Below are 13,458 nucleotides of genomic sequence, written 5' to 3'. Positions count from 1 at the left end.
TGGTATAATTGGTGCCAATAGATGACTTTTCTTTAGTGCTATTTAATGTTGGCTAAATTTAGTCACATGTGGCATGTGGCTACCCTTTGGACAGTGTAGCTCTAGAGCATGGCTTGGTAGCCTGTTTGCCATGGAGTGCTCTCTGGTCCTTTACATTGCATGAAAATGCATGGCCATCTTCACAGTTGCCATGGAAAGTCACCTGATCTCCACTGTGCAAGACCACTTGATCACCTTCAGTTCCCTTTCATGAAAATAAACATTTCTGCTCAAGATGTAGACCTCGAGACTTCAAAAGAGAGTCCCCCTTGCATCTTGGCCACCGGCACGCCATCCACACTAAGGAAGACCTGGAAACTTCGGGGCCACGTGAGCCATGGCCACAGCTGCATCGTCCAGCACAGGAAGCACCCCAGGGGCCGAGGTAATGCTGGTGGCTTGCATCATCACAGGATCAATTTCAACAAATGTCACCCAGGTTACTTTGGGAAACTTGGTATGAGACATTACCTCTTAAAGAGGAACTAGAGTTTCTGCCCACCTGTCCACCTAGATAAACTATGGACCTTGGTCAGTGAGCAAACTCGGTAAATGCCCCAAACAAGACTGGAGCTGCTCCTATCATTGATGTGGTGCGATCAGGCTACTTCAGAGTTCTGGGGAAGGGACAGCTCCCAGAGCAGCCTGTCGTTGTGAAGGCTAAATTCTTCAGCAGAAGAGCCGAGGAGAAGATTAAGGTGTTGGTGGGGCCAGTGTCCTGGTAGCTTGAAGCTACATAGAGAGAAGTTCATTAAAATTCCACAAGTGAAAAAACAAAAAACAGATGTAGAACTCAATGGATATGCAGTATAAAATCATTTTATAATTCTCTTAACACTTAGCTGTCAGGAAAAAGGGAGAAACAATCACTCTTTGAACCACGTGTAGGCCCACAATTTTTTTTTCCTTTTTAAAAAATTTTTTAAAATTTCTTTATTGATTAAGGTGTCACATATTTGTCCTCATCCTCCCATTCCCATCCCCCACCCCTCCCCACGGATGCCCCCACCCTCCTGTTGTCCCCAACCATTGGTTAGGCTTGTTTGCATGCACACAAGTCCTTTGGTTGATCTCTCTCCCCTTTACCCCACCCAACCCCTACCCTCCCTCTGAGGCCCGACAGTCCCATCGATGCCTCCTTGTTTCTGGGTCTGTTCTTGTTCATCAGTCTATGTTGTTCATCATTTCCCCTAGATGAGTGAGATCATGTGTTACTAGAAATATACTTATAAGAACCGAATGTGAGACGAGCAATAGTTATGCTGACAGGCAAATGAATCAGTCTGTAGTAAGTTTCTTTCTGGACCAACAGTTCTTTTGAGACCCGATTTCAATGTCCACCAGTTCCTTATGTGTACATATCGGCACTGACTTTTCAGCTCTGGATGGTGGACAAATGGTGGTAATGCAGGTCTGACTCCCTCTGGTTTGGTCTCGCCCGGACCCAGGGGCACGGCTTCACCCGGACTCAGGGGCGCGCGGCCTCACCCGGACCTGGGACCCAGCATCAACCGGGCCCCGGGGCGCGTGGCCTCACCCGGACACAGGTGTGTGTGGCCTCACCCGGTCCCGGGATCCAGCCTCACCCGGACCCAGGGGCGCGTGGCCTCTCCCGGACCCAGGTGCGCACGGCCTCCCCCGGGCCCGGGATCCAGCTTCACCCGGACCCTGGGGCGCGTAGGCCCACAATTTTTGGTTGCTCCTAAATATAATCTTTATTCTGTGGTTCCAGTTGAATAAGATTACCCACTCAAGACTAAGCAAGGTTGGGGAGAAATAGTTCTTAATTAAAAAAATCTTTAACATATTAATACTTTGTCCCCATTCTCTAACTTCTCTGTACTGCCTATTTATTTATACTCTATCCCCACTGCCTACTAAGTTCTTATATTTACAGGGAATTCATACAACTTAACAAAAGGAAGATAAACAACCCAATCAAAAAGTGGGCAACTGACCTAAATAGATGCTTTTCGAAAGAAGATATAAGGAAGGCCAAGAGACATGAAAACATGCTCAAAGTCACTAATCATCTGAGAGATAACAAATCAAAACGACAATGCGGTACCATCTGACACCTGTCAAAATGGCTATCATCAACAAATCAACAAACGACAAGTGCTGGAGAGGATGAGGAGAAAAAGGAACCCTCGTGCACTGTGGTGGGAATGCAGACTGGTGCAGCCACTGTGGAGAACAGTATGGAGTTGACTCAAAAAACTAAAAATGGAACTCCCATTTGACCCAGTGATCCCACTTCTAGGAATATATCGCGAGAATCTAGAAACACCAATCAGAAAGGATATATGCACCCCTATGTTCATAGCGGCACAATTCACCATAGCTAAGATTTGGAAACAGCCTAAGTGCCCATCAGCAGATCAGTGGATTAGAAAACTATGGTACATCTACACAATGGGATACTACACTGCAATAAAAAAGGAGTTCTTACCATTTTCAGCAGCATGGATGGAACTGGAGAGCATTATGCTAAGTGAAATAAGTCAGTCAGAGAAAGATAAATATCACATGATCTCACGCATTTATGGAATGTAATGAACAACATAAACTGATGAACAAAAACAGATCCAGAGACAGAGAAGCATCTATCAGACCGTCAAACCTCAGAGGGAAGGCAGGGAAGGGTGGGGGTAAGGGGGAGAGATCAACCAAAAGACTTTTATGCATGCATATAAGCCTAACCAATGGACACAGACAACAGGGGGGTGAGGGCATGAGTGGGGGGTTCAGGGGGCAATGGGGGGATAAGGACACATACTATGTAATACCTTAATCAATAAAAAAAATTATTCCATCAAAACACACACACACACACACACACACACACACACACACACACACACAAAAACAAAATTGGTCATTATGATAAATGTTTTATATTGTCTCTGATTTTCTTATACCTGTTTGAACTGGCTCTTCCTTGATTGTAAGCTGCTGCTAGATGATGATCATTAAAAATTGAATTTTGTGTAACGTTAGTTTTATGAGAAATGGATTTTATAGTACTTGGGTCAGCAGATAATTGTCCCCACTCCAATGTTCCATAATAAAGAGCACCTTTGCAATAAGCAAACTTCTATTCCAAGTGTTGGTTCAGCGCCCCCTCCCTCCTTTTGCCCCTTCATGGGGTTAGTGTCACTACTCAGCATCTAGCACAGTCTTTTCCACATAGTAGGTGCTTTGTAAAAGTTTATTGAACTGGTTGTCTTACTGCCTTCAGATTATTTGTCTTTGTAACTTAGTCTGAGATGGGAGATTTTAATTTCTATTGATATGGAAACCTTTCAATTACCATGAATTTTGCATATGTGCATAGTTATACTGCATATTCGAACACACTGGTCAAGGTTGTGTCTTGAATGTGGCCTAACTGTGATCCTGATTTCCCATGTATAGTGTCAGTAGAACAGTTTAACCTTGATCAACCAAAGCAACAAATACAGCACAGCAAAGAGGACTGGTGAGAAATGAGATGATCTGGCAGGGTCTATGCTTCTATTTTATTTGCTTATATATTTTTATTTTGAGTTTCTGGGTTTTGTGCCTCTGCTTCTTAAAACTAAGAGTGCAGGCAGACATTTCAAGTTCATTCAAGTGGACATTTTAAATATGAATATAAATGATAGCTGAGATCATCCTATATAATAAAAGGCTAACATGCAAATTGACCAACGGAGGAATGACTGGTCGCTATGACGTGCACTGATCACCAGGAGGCAGACGGTCAATGCAGGAGCTGCCCCTTGGTGGTCAGTGCGCTCCCACAGAGGGAGCGCCTCTCAGCCAAAAGCCCTGAGCCGGGCTCACAGCTGGTGAGCACAGTGGCGGTGGCAGAAGTTTCTCCTACCTCCGCGGCAGCACTAAGTATGTCCGACTGCCATCAGTCACACATCCTCTAAGGGCTCCCGGACTGCAAGAGGGCGCAGGCTGGGCTGAGGCCCCCCCCCACCTCAAGTGCACGAATTTTGTGCACTGGGCCTCTAGTTTTATATAACCTATTAGACTACTTTATTTTGATTTGAAATGTGTGAGACTTATGCTATAAATTCAACCTCTGATCCATATGATTTTTTTTCAAAGACTTTTACTTGGAGCAGTTTTAGCTTCACAGCAAAATTGAAAGGAAGGTACAGAGATTTCCTGTATCCCCCTTCTCCCCCACACGTACATAGTCTTCCCCATTATCAACATCTCCCACCAGAGTGGTACATTTGTTACAGCTGGTGAACCTTCACTGACACATAATGATCACCCCAAACCCATAGATTACACTAAGGTTCATTCTTGGTGTGTATTCTATGGGTTTGGACAAATGTATAATGACATGTATCTCCCATTATAGTATCATACAGTGTTTTCACTGCTCTTAAGGCTCCTGTGTGACACCTATTCATTACTCCCTACCATCAGCCCCTGGCAACCACTGATCTTTTTACTGTCTTCATAGTTTTACCTTTTCCATGATGTTATTTAGTTGGAATCATATGGCATATTCAGATGGATTTTTCACTTAGTAATTTTTATATATAAAAGCCTAAGCGACTGAATGACCGAATGACTGGTCGACCGGTCACTAACATGCACACTGACCACCAGGGGACAGACTCACAAGATCGGGCCTGTGGGGATTGGGCCAAAACTGGCTATCCGACATCCCCTGAGGGGTCCCAGATTGCGAGAGGGTGCAGTCCAGGCCGAGGAACCCCCACTGGTGCATAAATTCATGTACCGGGCCTCTAGTATACATATAAGTTTCCTCATGCCCTTATGGCTTGATAGCTCATTTATTGTTAGTGCTAAATAATGTTCTGTTGTCTGGATTTATCACACTTTACCCCTCCACCTATGAAAGGACATTTTAGTTCTGTGGTTGCTTCCAGATTTTGGCAATTGTGAGTAAAGCTGCTATAAACATGCAGGTTTTTGAGTAAATTTTAAGTTTACTGACTATTTTAATAATCGGTTTTCTAGCATTGTGTGGTAATGAGCTGGAATAGAACCCCCCCCCAAAAAAAAAATTAATAAAAATAAACAGGAAAGGTAAATGAGTGCTTTGAGGGTGAGGTTAGCATCTGAACTATGTGATACTTTGGCAAGAATATTGAAGAATCAAATTCTTAATTATGGCACTGCTTCACAGAACTATTTTTCTTTTCACCTGTGAATAGACTCTATCCCTTAGTTGCACAAAACCCAAATAGACATTTGAAAATCCTTTTGGCCATTGTTATTATTATTTTTTTGTTAATCCTCACCCAAGGATATATATATATATATATATATATATATATATATATATATATATATATATATATATATGTATTTTTTTTTTCATTTTTAGATGAAGGGAGAGTGGAAGGGAGAGGGAGAGAAGAGAGAGAGAAACATTGATATGAGAGAGATACATCAATTGGTTGGGCTCCTCCTCCGCCCCCCTCCCCTAATGCCCTGACCAGGGGTTGAGCCTGCAACTGAGGTACATGCTCTTGATGGGAATTGAAACTGGGTGAACCCTTCAGTCCTCAAGCCGATGTTCCAGCCACTGAGCCAAACTGGGTAGGGCTGGCCATTATTTTTTCATACTTACTTCTTGAGGTTGCCCTCTCATTTAGCTACTTAGAAATTGGAGGAAAGATGGTTGTTTGACTGCTAAAGGCAAGGTAGGACAATTCAGAGGATTGTAACTCTCCAATAGTAAAATAGCATTTATTTATTTATTATATTTTTAATTTTTATTTATTGAATTAATTGGAGGTGACATTGATTAATAAAATAATATAGGTTTCAGGTACACAATTCTATAATACATCTTATGTATATTGTGTGCTCACCACCCCAAATCAAGTCTCCATCATTTATCCCCTCTTTGCCTTCTACCTCCCCCAACCCTTTCCTCTAGTAATCACCATATTTGTTGTCTGTATCTATGAAGGTTTTTTAAATTTATTTGTTTGTTTAATCTCTTCAAAGACAAGAAGGACAAAGGAAGTAGCTAATTATGGGAACAGGAAACCTCAAACAAGAGGTCTTTTGTGGTTTTAGAGCCAGGAAATTTAGTATTGCTCAGTGGCATAAAGGTCAGGTATTAGTATTGCTCAGTGGCATAATAATTAGAGCCAGGAAATTTAAATCGCTCAGTGACATAAAGTTCTCACCATGCAGGTGAGAACCTGGCCAGGTGAGGCTACTGCTCCTAATAGAATGATGTAGTCCATCTTTTCTGAGGGAGCTGGTGGTTATTCTAGACATCGTTTACTTCAGCCTAGGACAGGAAGAACAGCATGATGCTGTGAAATGATAAGCCACTGAGGTTTGAAGGTGTGATCAGAAAGCTTGAAGATACCACTATGAGCTATGTGCGCTTGATGAAGTTAACAACGTCAGGAACAAATGTGTAAAACATGTGGTTTCCCAAGTGAAGAAGAATCTTTACAGCAAAGCAGCAATTAAATAAATAAATGAATGCTTTATATACTCATATTATGTTTGCATAAGTGTGTTTTGCACAAAAGTGAATTTGGAAGGCAGTATAAGAACATTTAAAATATTCTTGCCCAACCATCATGGCTCAGTGGTTGAGCACTGACCTGTGAACCAGGGGGGTCATGGTTCGATTCTGGTCAGGGCACATGCCTGGGAATGTGGGCTCAATCCCCAGTAGGGGACATGCAGGAGGCAGCTGACCAGTGCGTCTCTCTCATCATTGACAGTTCTCTTTCTCTCTCTCCTTCCTCTCTGAAATCAATGAAAACATATATAAAATAAAATATTATTAAAATTCTTCACCTTTCTGTTTTATTTACAAGTGATTGTGATGAAGTTTTGTGCTAACAGTGGTTGTGATACAGTTTGGTGCTTCCAATTTCGTGTGTTTAATGAAAGGGCCATACTAGGAGTTTCAGTTGGGTCTGAAGTTACTACTATTCTCTTCTGATGCTGGTTGTCTCCTCATTTAGGAAGAAATCTGTTGTGGTTTTTTTTTTGTTTTTTGTGTTTTTTTTTTTTTTCAGAATCAGAGCTTAGGAAAACAAACAAATGAACAAACAAACAAACAAATCAACCCAAAACAACTAGAGCTTAGAGGTAGCTGCTACACAGTTTGGGTCTTTGATCATTAATCTCATTCTATATCTCTCTAAAACTATGAACAATCTAGATTTTGTAGTCAGTTTCTCTTCACTTGAACCACCTTGTTTATCAAGTGCATGTGTAGGCAGCATATCTCTCTATGTGCGGCAGTGACGATAATGAACAAGACGATGCGGTACTCACCTTACGGAGTTTATATAGAGGGGACAGACAACTCTGTACATGTGAAAATGTGTTCCACACCAGTGGTTCTGTGGAGCACACCGTGCCTTTCCCCACCCCCTCCCCCCCGGGACGTTTTCCTGGCCTCTCTCTCCTGAGCTCCAAGGGCCCTTCTTTCACCTCCGTCACTTTTATCCTTAGTTCATGTCTTTCATGGCTCACCTCTTCTACCTCTGTGACTTCCTAAATAAACATTCTCTTATCGTTTTGGAGGGAAAAACATGTTCCCCCCACCTGTGTGTCCTCCATCATGAGACCTACCCACTCTCTCAGCAGCTCTAAGGATGCAAATGAAATCGAAGAAAGGCTCACACTTGGCCAGTACGGCTCAGTTGGTTGGGAAGGGTTACAGTAGGGGGCCTGCAGGAGGCATTCTTACATAGATGTTTCTCTCTCTCTCTTCCTCTCCATTCCCCTCTCTCTAAAAATCAATAAAAAACAAACAAAAGAAAAACAAAAGAAAGGCTCAACAACATCAGTGTTTCCAAGGGCAGTAAGATATAAATAACCAGATCTGAGGTCACAGAATGTGTTTTTTTTGTTTTTTTTTTGAGAGATAAGCAGTATGTTGCCACATGTTTCCCAGATCCTAAATCGTATTAATGTGTCCTCCCCAAACCCCTCTCCCCAACACACACACTGTATTTCAAGCACCTGCACCCTAAACCTGCCACATTAGGGTAGAGAACCTAGCTCAGTGTCAGAATTTCTGGATTGTAGTCCTGCCTTGGGAGAGATAGAAAAGAAGAGCATTTACTTATATTGAGGTCTAAGAAATCCTATCTGTAATGCTTATCTCACTGAATTTTTCCAAGTCTTTGAAGTGAGTGCTACTCTTATTAAACATACTAGAGGCCCGGTGCATGAATTTGTGCATGGGTGGGGTCCCTCGGGGAGGCCTGCGGAGATTGGCCCAGCTCATGCCCCCAGCCTTGCAGCCCCATAGCCCCACCTGGCACCCCTCCTTGGCCTGGCACTGCCCTCTCACCTGCTCCACTATCCTGCCTGCAGTGAGATTGATTGGGGCTGGGCCCCCTGTGAGGCTCCCTCAGTGCCTGGCAGCCCCGCCCCCCCCCACCCCTGGTCACCATCTGCAGGGTGATCTGCAGGGTAATTGGGCCCCCGTTAGCACCCACCTTGGCCTGGCTCCTCCTGCTCACTGCTCCACCATCCTGCTGCAGTTCCAGTCTCTTTGGGGCCCACTGGGGCCGGCAGCACCTCCACTGACACCCACTGCCAGCGCTGCATTGCTGACACCCACCATGTTCTGTGCTGCCCCCTGGAGGCCAGCACATGTCATAGTGAGCGGTCAAACTTCTGATTGAACTCCCAGTCAAACTCCCAATCGAATGATTGCCTGAGGGGACAGTTTGCATATTAGGCTTTTATTATATAGGATGATAGTGCCCCGGTGCATGGATTTGTGCACATTGAAAGGAAATTAATTGGAAGGTGGCTGGCGGGGTGAGATTGGGTGAGATGGCCACCCTGGAGCTAACCTCCCACAGTCCCTCCCTGGCATCTGTGGAGTGAGCAGGGTCCCTCCAGCAGGTGGGGTCCCTTGGCCTGGCCTGTGGGGATTGGGCCAAAACCGGCTCTCCTACATGCCCCAAGGGGTCCCGGAGTGCAAGAAGGCACTCTACAAAGTTGCTGTCGTACAGGCTATGGAACGCAAATGTAAGTGTGCAGTAAACCAGATTCGGGGCTGACAGTGCCCCAGGAACAACATAACCTATGGCTGAAGGTGTAATTGCACAGCCACGCGAGGAATCAGGCTCCCTCCTCCTTAGTTTCAGGGTGTGTCACCCGAGAACCTCCTCTGCCAAGTCACTGCAGCTTGGCAGCTCCTGCATTGAGCATCTGCCCCCTGGTGGTCAGTGTGTATCATAACGACCGGTCAGATGGTAGGAGAGACACCTTTTATATATATAGATGAGAAAACTAAGATTTGGAGTGACTTGTTGAAAATGTTATTGCTAGGCAGGATTTGAATCTTGGATTTCAAATAATAATATTTCACACTTAATGAGAGCCTGCTATATATTTGCCAGTTCTACTTAGGCTCTTTATATGATCTATCTCATTTTATCCTCACAGCATCCTTGGAAGGCACATATTACTGCTTCACTGATGAATTTGAAGGCTTAGAGAAGTAAGTGACTTGTTGCAAGTCACACATAGAAGCTAGGACTGGCATTTTAAGCCAGATATTCCTGTTTCCAGAATTCATGCTTTGTGGCAAAAGGTTTGTTAAAAATCCAGGCCCTGATGAATTCATAGTCTGTATTTTAGTCAGTCAGGCCTGATGGAAACAAGGGTCAAGAACTAGCAATAACCTGTCTTTTGGCAAGTCAGTTAGCCTCTTAGGATTAGTTTCTTAATTTGTAAAATGGGTGCAATAAGAAATAGCTGTCAGCCCTAGCTGGTTTGGCTCAGTGGATAGAGCATCGGCCTGTGGACTGAAGGGTCCCAGGTTCGATTCCAGGCAAGGGCACATGCCTGGGTTGTGGGCTCGATCCCCAGTGTGGGGTGTGCAGGAGGCAGCCGGTCAATGATTTTCTCTCGTTATTGATGTTTCTGTCTTTCTCTCCCTCTCCCTTCCTTTCTGAAATCAATAAAAATATATTAAAAAAAAGAAGTAGCTGTCAGCATTGGGAGGTTTCAATATGCTTCTACACACAGTATGTTTGATGTACTTATATACACAGTAGGTTCTCCAATAAATGATAGCGTCTCTCTCTGCCACCTTTCTACAACCATTCTGCTTCTTCCACTCTAACTTCCTGTCTCTCCTCAGCAGAACTTCCTTCCTTTTCTCCTCCCTCCCTCCCTCCTTCCCTCCCTCCCTTCCTCTCTCCTTCCCTCCCTCCTTCTTTCCTCCCTCCCTCCCTCCCTCCCTCCCTCCCTCCCTCCCTCCCTCCCTCCCTCCCTCCCTTCCTCCTCTTATTTATTTATGGCATTAGGATAGAGGGCCAGGGATCTTCTTTCTCTTTTTTGAGCTTGACAAAGCCAATCCAAGGTTAGGGTAAAGAAAGAAGAAAATGCCCAGCATCAGGTATTCCTGTAATATCCAGGCTCTACCCATAACATCTTGCTTACATTATTGAATGAAATTCATGTCTGGGAGGTATTTCAGCTACTTGCTGCACGTGATGACAAGTGGCAGGCCTTGGTAGTGATTCAGAGATTAAGGATTACATTGGATGGAGGACAGAAGTTGAGGGCCAAACCCTGGGCAGCATAACCTAAACGGGGTCCGTACATTCAGTAGACGGGGTTTGGAATTAGTTTGGAGGGGAGGGGAGGGGCATGAGCAAACAAGAGCGGGGAGGTCGTCTCAAGCATGATGTTTGCTGGTGGCTAGAGGTTGGTAAGGAAAGAAAAGAGGAAGCAAGGCATTGGGTCAGAGCCTGTTGCAATCGGGGTGGGTTTATTTCTGCATAATTAATTTCCCCTTTTTGTTCCCCACCTCACTCCTCTTCCCCACACTCCATAGTAACTACAAACAGCTTATTTGAGAGGCAACTTAAATTGGTTTCATAGAACTGTATGTCAGAAGATTGACAAGGCCTGTATGAAATGATAGCGGATGTCTGGCTCATAGAAACAGTTAGAGAAGTGTATTTCTTTTAGCTGGTAGGTTGTCGATATTTATGAAGTAAGGTTCGTGGACAAAACTTAAGTATAGAAATAACTTACCAGCATCTCTTCTTAAATAATCAAATACGAACATTTTCACACACAGCTAGTAGTGTATAAATAAAACAACTTTTCTGGAGAGCATTTGGTAATATGTGTCAAAATGTTTTAATGTACATGCACTTTGACCCCCTAATTTCACGTTTAAATTTTTTCCTAAGGAAATATTCAAAGGTACAAGCCAAATATTTTTTATACTAGCAAAAAATTGGGAACAACCTAAATGTCCCACAGTGGAAAATCGCCTAAATAACTTATGATATAGTCCATGTGGGTAATAATTATATGGCTTTAAAAATGATACATCTTTTCCAAATAGTAATAAGAGAAAGTTTCTGACAGATGGGCCATACAGGATATCCCCAAAAAATGTATATACATTTTAATAGTTGATAGCTCAATTTTGAAAATGAAGTGTATTTTAATAAGCACTACCTTTATAATTATTCAAAGTATGTGTATACATTTTTGGGGATACCCTATATTTTAGGCATATTTTTAAAATGAGAAAACATGTATTAGATAATAATTGATCCAAAACATTGTGTAAAGTGATACCAACACTGATAGTAAATGGATAAAATATACATTTTGAACCCAGCTAGCATGGCTCAGTGGTTGAATGTTGACCTATGAACCAGGAGGTCAAGATTCGGTTCCCCGTTAGGGCACATGCCCAGTTTGTAGGCTCGATCCCCAGGTTGGGGGAGGGGGGTGGTACATGCAAGAGGCAGCTGACCAATGATTCTCTCTCATCATTGATGTTTCTCTCCCTCTCTCTTTCTCTCTGAAATAAAAAAAAAATGATATAGAAAAACCCATACATTTTGATAATGTATGGATAAAACGGTAGAAGCACACCAAATATTTTATAATGAAGTTATGGAGAAAGTTTCTGACTGATGGGCTATTTAAGTCATGATACTTCTTACATATATGTATATTGACATATATACATTTACATTTTAATCATTTATTTTTACTAGTAGTTTCTTTTAAGTAGGCTGTTTTTTGTGAAAAATATTAGCATTTGTTTTTTTGAATGCTGTGTACCTTTATCTTTTTAGTCCTCGGATGTTGCTTTTTAAATGCAATCTTGCAGATACCAAGTAGTTGGTTAGTTGAGATGAAGGAACATGTAGCTTGTGACCGTCTTTCCTTCGCATCAACACCAGCTTTCATCATACAATTTCCTTTCATCATTTTGGTCAAGAGGAGGGGCAGACAATTTTGGGTTGGAGTATTATTCAGAGATGATTCACTGCTGCCTTCCATCTTACAGCCCCTTATGCACTCGAGGATCCAGGGTTGGAAACGCTAACATCTTCCACCTCATTTTTGGGCCAGCTTTTTCCACCTGCATCCCTACATCCACAGACACAGGTAACATTTACTGCTAATGCCTCAGTGCTTGACCCGAGTACCCTATTAGTCCTCCTTATAAAGAAAACAATCTAATAAACTAGGATTTTAGGAATATGTTATTTTATCAATTACAGATGACTAGACATGAGTATGGCATTGATTAGGAAAGCAATCTCGATTGCGTTACAACTACATCATCTCTGAAGGGAATGTGAAAACTAGTTCAGCATTCACATTTAATGTGGACTGAATGATTTGCATGGTATCGATTCCATCTTGAAGGATTCTGTAATAGAAAATACCCCCTTTCCTTAGGAAATTGGAGAAAATGTGAATAGTGAAGTCTAGAAAATTTTGTAAATTAAAATAAAAATGTAAAAGAACAGAGCTACATAGGCAATTTGTTTTTCATACTATCTGTTTCTTGTATATCACTTTTCACATGGATTAATGCAAGGAGCAAGGTACATTTAAAATATTTATTATTTAACAGTTCCTTTTTAATATTGATATTCATTAATAAATTAAATTCTTTACAGATATTACCTAATGACTGCCTTTAAAATTTTTTATTTTAACATAGACCTCTCAGGCAGTATAATACACAGGAAGATTATTTCTAGAATTTTAATGTACATGCAGTCATTTGGGATTAAAAATGCAGGTGTTTGGCTCCAACCTGAGATTTTTATTCAGCATATCTTGCATGGGGCGCTGGAATCTGAAATGTTAACCAATCTGCAAGGTTAACTCTCAAATAATTCTTGAGATACACTTTGATCGAGTTATGTTATAATTGAATAGAACGAGTGAACTTTTAAGCAATTTATATGCAGAGTTGAACAGTGAATAATGGTTTTTAAAGTCAAGATATTTATATTTTCAGAATTTAAAAAATGTAGAATTTTGGTGTTTTAAATTGATAATTTTAAAGGTGTTTCAGTCATTTGGGATGGTACCAATTTTGGCTAACAATTGTATGTATATGTTGAACATTTTGAGCTAGACTGGGTAGGTGAATAG

The 13,458-nt window shown here is 42.1% G+C and overlaps 1 pseudogene across 1 annotated transcript; it reads left to right on the top strand.

Moving 5' to 3' along the window:
* Positions 1-165: 165 nt before the first annotated feature.
* On the top strand, positions 166-769 carry LOC307102068 (large ribosomal subunit protein uL15-like; annotated as a pseudogene). Its single transcript has one exon. The product of its transcript is annotated as a large ribosomal subunit protein uL15-like (transcript).
* Positions 770-13,458: the final 12,689 nt, after the last annotated feature.

Source organism: Cnephaeus nilssonii (assembly GCF_951640355.1).
Source record: "Cnephaeus nilssonii genome assembly, chromosome: 6".
NCBI classification, from domain to species: domain Eukaryota; kingdom Metazoa; phylum Chordata; class Mammalia; order Chiroptera; family Vespertilionidae; genus Cnephaeus; species Cnephaeus nilssonii.
This window is presented reverse-complemented; position numbering and strand designations above follow the sequence as displayed.